Source organism: Melozone crissalis, unplaced genomic scaffold, assembly GCF_028551555.1.
Source record: "Melozone crissalis strain CALT ecotype California unplaced genomic scaffold, PUWL_Pcris_2 ptg000081l_1, whole genome shotgun sequence".
Lineage (NCBI taxonomy): Eukaryota > Metazoa > Chordata > Aves > Passeriformes > Passerellidae > Melozone > Melozone crissalis.
In genome coordinates, this window is record NW_026535858.1 from 16635801 (window position 1) to 16645193 (window position 9393).

A 9393-nucleotide genomic window follows, 5' to 3' on the forward strand; every position below is an offset into this window, starting at 1 on the left:
TTTAGGAAAAGTCTCCTTGGCATTATGACTTCATGTGCTATTTCACCTGCATCCTTGATTTTACCTGATAGAAAAAGTGCACGTGGGGTTGACCTTTTGTGTTTAGAAGGACTTGGGTGGATTAGTGACTGGTCCACCACTCACAGTGCATTTATTTGGCTTTTGAAATGAACTCAACCAGCTTTTTCCCCCAGCTCATTGCACATGCTGGGCTGGAGGAATGTTCCCCAGGCATCTTGTTCCTGGTGGAATAACAGCTTTGCTTTTCTTAGATGGAGCCACTATGTGCAGTTTGGCTCTGGATGCATCTGCCTCAGTAGCTGGGTCAAACACTTGTCATCTTAGGGACAGATGCAGATACACAGCATTTTTATAGGAAAAAAAAAAGTAAGGCCACCCTTAACTCCAAATTTGTGTTTCATCACTGTGCATTCTTGGGAAAAAATAAATCCATGTGGCTACACCTCTGCTCAGTACTAATGCATGGTCACTGCTCCTCCCCTTTCGCTTGCTTTGCCTGACATGGCTTTTGTGTGGAAAGGACCAAATACAGCCAGTGGACATTTGCTAGTCAACCTTTTCAGTACTGAATTCCTCCCTGTGGGCGCTTCAGCTGTTTTCCACAAGCAAGTGCCATTAGCTGTTCCAAAACTGTGGAAGATCTAGTTTTGATCTAGTTTCTAGATCTAGTTTGTTGTTTGAAGGGGGAGTTTGCTTGTTTGGTTTGCTGTGGAGTTTTGAGTTTTGGTTTGCTTGTTTGTTTGTTTGTTTGTTTTTGTGGGTTTTTTGAGGGATTTTTTGTTGTTGTTTGGTTTGGTTTTTTTTTTTTAATCCAAGTATATCTGCTTCTATGTTCTAACTAAGAATGGTATTTGAGAAAAGGGATTTGGATTTTTTCAGCAAGTATTTCAGCTAAAATTTTGCTTTATTTGGACCCTGCTATGTTATGCTTGTTTCTTCCTATTGGGTTGGTTTGTTGTCCTGGTGCTGTAAGCCACTGCAACTTTGCCATTATAGGCCTCAAGGAAAAAACCCTTCTATTCAGAACAGGCTGCTAATTTTGTTTCTTACCTTCACTGCATTGCAACATTAAAATAGCTCTTTAATAACATCCTCCATGTAAATTGCTTACCTTCCTGCAAGCTGGTGCTGCAGCCCATTGAACCAACTAACAGCTGCACAAAACAAGATTTCTGTGCACATCTGCTTATTGCCCAAACAGCTGGAGAAGAGCTTCTTGCCTTCTTTGTGCCTCATGCAGAATTCTGTTGTGGTGCTGCTGGAAAAAGGAGAAGTTCAGTGAGGAGAGGCAGCATGGGGCTTTGTTTCTCAATTGGTTTATTTGGGGTTTTTAAATTTTGTTTTTCCTTTTGAAAGCAATCTTAACATTGAAGATTAGGGAAACAGTTTCTATTCTGGGTCATGAATAAAGCATATTAAGAGTCCTAGCAGAAACTTGGGATGATACTAAGGGCCATCTTCAGCTGCAGAACTCATGTTTCTTCACTTATCTTTTTAAAAAAATTATTATTAAAAAAAAATCTGTGTTCCCAAAGCCTAGGAGTAGTAATTAAACTGTAGCTGCAGGAATAATGACAGCTATGGGCCCCTTGCCTGCACCTTTTAATCTCTGCACCCATCTCCCATCTGGTTTTTGTTTGCCCTAAAGCCTAAGTGGTTTCAAGATCTTCCTCTTGCATGCATGTTCTCACCACGTGCCCATTTTAAATCTCGCCAGGCATTTTAACGAATTAATTGATTGCCAGTTGTTGGCCTCAGTGCAAGCAGATCCTGTAAGTCCTGACTACCATCAGGCACTTTTCTTAGCACAGCAGCACTTCTGGGGGCTCCTCCAAATTGAAACCTTTGTGTTGGCCTGGAACTTTCTGTTCTAAACCACTCTGTGTAACCCTGATTTTGGCTTTCCCTGCCAAAGCAGGAAAAGCAAGGGTGGCATTAAGGACATGAAAGGCGGTATTTCGGGAAGGACCCAACCACATAATCTCCCTGGAATATTTTAGGGTTTTCCTGTTACAGTGGGTATTGGCACAAATTATGTGGGACAAGTCCAGTAAGAGCAGGTGGGATTTATGTTAGCACCTGTAATAACTGGTAGATTTGTCCCCTCTAAAGTCTTCTTGTAAGAGAGGTATTAGGGCTTCTCATAGCATTACTGGGTAATAACCTGGAACATGAGCCTTTGAAATGTGGTCACTGCTGGAATCCACCTAGTGCCATGTGAGAACAAAATGCAGTAATGATAATTGCTCATTATCTAATTATACAAGAACTTACAGCCCCAGAGGGTGAAAACTAATTAAATGGTTATCCATTCTTAAAATGGCAACAAAAAAAATGAGGAAAATTCATTCTTTTGGCCCTTGTTCTGTTGCTGTCAGCAAAGTCATGTGTTCCTTGAGAAGTGAATGAGACTGTCCAGGATGGACAGAGTTCTCTCCATCCTGCTGCAGGGATTGAGGCAGGAAGCTTACTTTCAGGAGGGTGGTCTGCTTAGTCAAAAGTAAGCACCTCAACTTTTAAGCTGCAACTCAAAATGAAGGAGGATTCATTGACCCAGGTTATCCAGGAGGGCAGCAGGTGCTGGCCTTCAGAGCAGTATGGGTCACCTTTTATGTTTGCTTGTGCAGAATTTTAAAGATGAAATACCCAGAGCACTTGGTCCCTTGGTGTGGATGTTGTGTTCTAGGAGCAGGCCTTGGTTTTATCCCATACCTGAAGCATGCTGCTTCTGCCTAGGAAAAGTAGCTGCCTGCCAAAAAAAGTGGTGGCATTTTCCTGTGATTCAAGACCCTGCAGCTTTTGCTCCAGCAGTAGTAGATCTCTGTAAAAACCCTTATCCTGCCAAATGCAGCAATGATTAGCACCTTAGGCCCTAATTTGACTTGTCCAGCCCCTACCTCATGTTGAGCCACATGCCCTCCTTTGGAGCCCTCCTTCCTGCCTCTTGGCATTCATATGCCGCTGCTGCCCTGGCAAAACACCACTGCTTAAACCAGGGTCCCTCAAACACAAGGGACATGCCAGCCTTTCCAGGGCCCACAGTGCTGACCTGCTGTTCTTGAGGTGCTGGAGTGAGTAGAAGGCAGGCAGCAGGCACGGCTCAGCAGGACCACACACTTCAGCTATTACCACAGCAGTGCTCCAGCAAGCAACAGGTGCTGAGCTTCTGTGGGATTTGTGCATGCAGCGTTCCCTGCCTGTCCTGCCCGTGTAACCCAACACTGCAGGCATTCTCAAAGCACAGTCTGCAGGCTGTAAAACACACCTGCGTGGTTATGGTGCTCTCTGGTAGCTCACAGCTCACACCTGGGACACGGTGGCAGACACTGGTTTAGAGCTTTGCAGGGGGCTCCAAAGCCCCACCAGAAAAGCCCCCTCTAGCGTAACCAGCGAACACGAGAAGCAGAATTTCTGCCCTTTCCAGAGCCTGAGACTAACAATTTTAATCAGAAATGCATAATGTGGTTTAGGAATGAAGTTTCAGTGAGTGCAGTGACACCCAGGCAGTTTCTGGGGAGCAGCTGATGCACTCTTGTCCACATTCTTGCAGCTGCAGGGGTGTGTATGGGTTGCCATAGATTGCAGAGCTGTTAGCTGGATGTCTTACATATTCAAACTGTCTTTTTGCCTGCTTTCCCAAAGAGCATAGTGCAAGGTTCTGCTGTTAAATGTGGGGGGTACTAACTTGGGAGGTAGGTTGGTCCCTTGTAAATCAGAATGCTTGCTATTTCTGGAGGTTTTCTTAAGGAGTAGAGTAGGTCAGAAGGAAGTGACTCCTTATTTTTTTTAATTACCCATCCCCCCGACATTGTAACACAGTTGCTGCTTTCAAGAATATGCATGGTCTGTTTTCTTCAGACTATTGGCTCATCTGGTAAAATAATTAGCTGTTAGGCAGACAGAGGGAAAGGATCACATCTGCACAAGACAGGAAGACTGGGACAGTAGAAAGGGGAAAAAAAATTCCCTGCTTGAATCACAGCTGCCCACCATGCATAGTAACAGAGCTTGCCAAGAATATTCAAATTGATTTAGGAAGAAAAGCTGAGGAAACCGTTTAACCCCAGCCTGCTTGGATCTGTGACAGTACCTCCATGGGCTGCTCTGCTCCCACTTTGGGCTGAAAGAAAGGTTTTCAAGCTGCCTGTTTCCCCAACAAGCCTTCCTGTGTCCCCCTTCCTCTTCTGCAGTAGGAACACAAAACACAGACTCGTTGCTGGGCATGAGGCTGTGAGCAGATTTCCACACCAAGAAAATAACCAAAGGTGGGAACATTTATTTCATATTGATAGACTTAAGTTGTAATTGGATCATATTATTAAAACCTAGAGTAAGGCAAGTTATTTGTCACTAATTTGGGGCAATGGGAGCCTTTTTGCTGCCTGTTGTATACTCTGAATTAGGCTTCTTCTCAACAGAAGTGGTCAGCATGTGCATCATCTGCAAACAACCTCTTCAAGTGTTCCAAGCCAAAATCACTTGCTCAAGAGTTTCCGAGCACAGGAATCCTTTGCAGCTCATTTGCAAGCAGTTGAGAGGGTTTTACATCAAAAAATGAGTAGCAATACTTCAGACATGTGAGTCATACAGCAAATCCCTTTTCCTACTTAAATCAATCTACGTCTGTAAGGATATAGTCATTTAATGATTAAAAAATGGGGCATTTGGAGTATTTCTTCTCAGAACTTGTTATCTCTGGGATCATCTTTTTCTGCAGGAATCCCAGCACTATCTTTGGGATAAATCCACAAAAAAACAGTAAGTGTAGAGCTGCACAGGATCATATCCAAATAAAATAACAGGGCTTAGTGCAGGTGTTTCAATACTTGATTTCAGGTGCTGGTCCCACCTAAGCTGTGGGTGGGCTTTCCTTGCCAGCTGGAGCAGCCAACTCCAGCATTAAGCCCCTCCAAACCTCTGCTCAGCTGCAACCTCCCCTATAACAGGAGGCCTTTGGCTCATAAGCTTTTTTCCAGTTAAAACACAAGTTCCCTTGGTACCTAAATGTCTGCTGTGAGGTGAATGCAGATCTGTAGAGGCCTTGACAGCACTGAGCAGCTATGTGCTGCGTCCATGCCTAAACCACAAGCAGCAAAGCGTTCTCCATCAAGCTCGCCTGCGGAGGAGCCAGGCTGGAAGATGTGTGCACAAGATGTTTTTGCATCAGGTCTCTCACAAAAACAGCTGTGGGAGGAAATGGGCCCAGTAGTCAGACCACATTCACTATTAATATTCATTTATGCACAAATACTAACACAATCATAGATGACTTCTAAAGGAATGAGCCTAAATATTTCCAGGAAGAGACAGCTCTCTGTTCTGGACAAATGATTTAGAGGCCACTGAAAGGAAATCCAAACCCTCTTCCTCTATTTCGTGAGAAGGGCCTCTTGCAGAGTTCCTGCCTGTGCATCCTGAGGAGGAGGAGACATCTTGTAACAGAGGATGAAGCACCTGGCTGGTTTCGAGGGCCCACAGCTCTGTCTTCACAGCTCTGATTTGCCAGGGCTTGGCAGCTCCTTGCCCACAGCTGACCAGCTCCTAGGGATGCATCACACAGCCTCCCAAATGCACCAGCATGGAAGTGGTACCTGAGAGCCCCCAGAATGGGCAGCTCCCCCAGGCTGCAGGAGAGCCACATCCTTGCATAGATTCCCATCTCCAGCTGCTCTGTAACTCCTGCTGGAGAGAGATGATCCTCCCCTCCTGCAGCACCAAAGCACTGAGCAGGGGTTGGATAGAAATGTGTGTTGCAGGAAGCCTCAGATACCGAAGAGAATCAAGCTGTACCTGTACTTAGGTGGGTGTGTTTGAGGGACATCTTTAGCTATAAAAGGAGCAAAGAGGAGTAAAATAGAAGAGGGATAAGAGATGACCAGGAACAGAGGGAAGGAAGGTGATGAGATAAATACCACTAGCTTACTAACCCTAATAACACAGTCAAGACCACTGTGACAGAGACACTTGCTGCCCCTTGCTGGTGGCCACACAATCAAGCATAGCCCAAGGATGCACTACAGAGGACGTAGTTTGTCACCCCTTGTTTTGTGTGATGTGACAACAGACAAAATGCAAATGCATGTCACTTCTCCCAAGGTTTAGAGTGCAGTAGATGCTCCTTGCTGGTCAGAACTCCTCCTGAAGTCAATGAAATAAACCCTGAATGGGACCAGAGGCATTGAACAGAGTTCTAGGGGTTCAAGGAAAATTTTCACTTGTTCAGCAGTGCATTTTTAGTTAAAGTTCTTGATGCTTCAATTACTCCCTGTTGGAACCAGCTGTGTCCCAAGGAGCACAGTGAACACAGAAGTTTGGGGTTTCCTCAAGGATGCTGCTCCATTTTGAAGGACAAAGCCTAGAAAACGCACAAGAGGGAGGAGACACAGAAATGTTCCTCTTCAAGATTTCCTTAAGTTCCCTGCACTTACAGAGAAGTTATCAAAGAGTAGGAAGTGTAAACACAGTAACACCAGAAATACAATTTCTTGCAAACCAAATTCCACTGTAAATCAATGTGAAGGAGCAAACACACAAGACCAAATCCAAACCCATGTCATTGCCTCATATAGACAGTTAAGCATCACCTTACACTGATGGTCCATCTGATTTTCAAGATTTGCAAGCACAGGACGACGCCTGCCAACTTCAAGAGAGATGTTCATGTGCACAACAGGCAGGATGAAGCTTTAAACCACTGGTAGTTACACTTTTACTGCCAGAAGCAACATTTTAATCTAAGTATTGGCTGCTGACAAAGGCTGTATTCTGAAGCACTCCAACATCTTTGCTCCATCTGAGTAATTGCAAATGCCTGTCTTTAATCTATTTTCAAGAATTGTTGGGTTTTTTTTTTAAAGTACAAAAGAAAATGTTTCTGTGTGTACATTCATGGCAACAGAGCTACACAGAGACATAAACTAGTGGAAGGTCCATATGTTTAGAGAATATCATACGTAATGAGAACTGCTGCAATTTGGAAAATGTAATGGGACAGATACACAGCAGCTGTGGGTTACTCAAGAAGCAGCTAATTTAGCAAGCTGAATTCAAGGATATTTCCCAGATCTCTCAAACAATGAATAGCAGTGTTGTTTAAGATTACCATTATGCCTTACATCCTCCTTTGACTGGAAGCAGGGGGAGGAAGCCCCTATCTGTGCTTCTGGGGCAGAAGTACATGATTAGTGCCTAGCTATCATACAAAGTCCCAGGGGAGCAAGGGGGTCTGGACTTGAAGGAAGGAAGGAAGTTGTGTAGGATAAACGAAAAAGAGCCTCAGGAAAGCAGTTGAGATGGGCAAGACTTGGTGAAAAATAGAAAATATAAATTAAAAGGGAAATAGTGAAGGGATTGAGTTCTAACTGGTATTGACCTTTTAATACACTGATTTCAGAAACAGCATTAGAAATCTAGCAGGTTTGTGTTTGTAAATATTTAGGTTTGCTCTAAGGCAAGGTATTACTTATTTCAAATATACGAATGGAAGTTTTAAGTCTCGATTGCCCTTAGATTTCACTTTCCCAGGGATTTTACCTACCCTTCCCCCTATAAAAAAGGAAGATACAGACAACCTGGATGGAGTCACAGCTCCATTTCTCTGTTCACTGGGGAGATGGGGCTGGTATGCTCTGCTCTCCTAAGGTGGCCAGTCTGCCAGCAGCCCAGGTACCCTGCAGCCACCCCAGAGTCACACAGAGGCCCAGAGCACAGCCCACTAGACCCAGGTGCCCTCAATTCCCACCACAGCTGGAGCCAAGTGCCTCATACTGAAGAGGGGATGCATCAGTGGACCCACTCCAGGTTCTGCTTATTCACATTTTAAAACAGGTTACACACACTGCTTAAAAAAAAAAAAAAAAAAAAAAAAAAGGAAAAATTATAAATGGCTCCCTATGGAGCCAAATGGAAATTCTGGCTCCCTACAAGATCTTCCTTTTTGTGAGGAAGGTCTCTGCAGTGACAGTGTCAATGGCAGTCTGCAGCCACCCTTCCTCAACTGGGAGACAGAGAGGGAGGAGGGAGGATAGGGACTCGCTAATCTGGAATAATTTGTGGGAGGATTTACACATATAAATAGAAGTGACCAGGTCTTCCCCAAAGTGAGAGATTACCTTAAGTGAATAGACTTTCTAAAGGATTTTCAGATATAGTAACTTGGTACTAGTAAACTGCAAAGGACATTGTTGCATTAAGATATATTGCATTTATCTCTTTCCTGGATCTGATATTAGAATTTTCTCTTGGTGTACTATTGAGATAACCAAAACCTCTGCCTCTCTATGAAAGAAAAATACTTGATTTCCAAACAAATGGGATGAGCTTACACAACAGAAATAGAAGGAAAATCCACTTCTCCTGGCCAAGCTCATCTCTCTGCTCCACTGGTGGAAAACAGGAGTAAATGCCTAAAGCTCCAAAACTTGATGTGAACTCCTGGGGTAGAGCAGAGGCAGAGGCTCGTGCTTAACTAATGGAGTCATTCCCACAAGCCCAGCTTTAGAAATTCATTATAGCAACAGGCTCAAGCCAAACCTTTTGCTTAGTTACACAGAGAAGGGATTGCTCCTGGTGAAATGAATGTTAAAACCACTGAGTGGCTTGTGTAGTGTAGCATTGGGCCTCCAAAGTGTTTTACAGTAGAGGAGCACATCTGGAGTCAGCAAATCTTGGTCCTTATCTTGGGCTAAGGACTTTGCTCTTTGCCATATAAGAGCTACATGTGCAAGCCTGGGTGTAATTCTACTTCTAGAACCACAGCTGAAGTGAGATAACACAGCTAAAAGTTTGGGAACTACCTGAAATAAGTACACTATTAAGTAGACATCTTTTTCTTCTTAAAAGTTTTTGAGCAGACCCTTTATACTTAGTGATACACAAACACCACTGCTCTCATATCAGAATGTGATTCCCAGAGCAGTTCATTCCTTTGCACAATGACAAAAGCCCAGCCCATCAGCAAGAAGAGCTGGAGTTTATTCAGGAGTCCATAGGAAACAGCTGTTGCTTTCAGCCCAGCCTCTCCTTTATCTCCTTTATTGTTTATTAATGTCTCAGCTCATACAAGCCACTGTGAGCAGGTCAGGACTCTGCACTCCAAAAAGCTCCTCAGAAGCTGATGGAACTCAGCCCAGTACCAGCAGGACAGAGGAGCTAGGTTTTGTATTATTCAATTCCCAGGTGGCAACAGAGGTAAATTCCTGACTTCATTAGTTAATAGTGCAGACAACAGCCAGGCCTTTGCCCTGGATTTTTGCAGAGGGAGCAAACGTTCAGTGAGTAGCATGAAAGAAACCAAATGCAACAAGCCAAAAATGGACAGTGCCTTTGGATATTTCTCCCCTTCTCTCCGAGTTTGTTGACAATTCCTTTGTA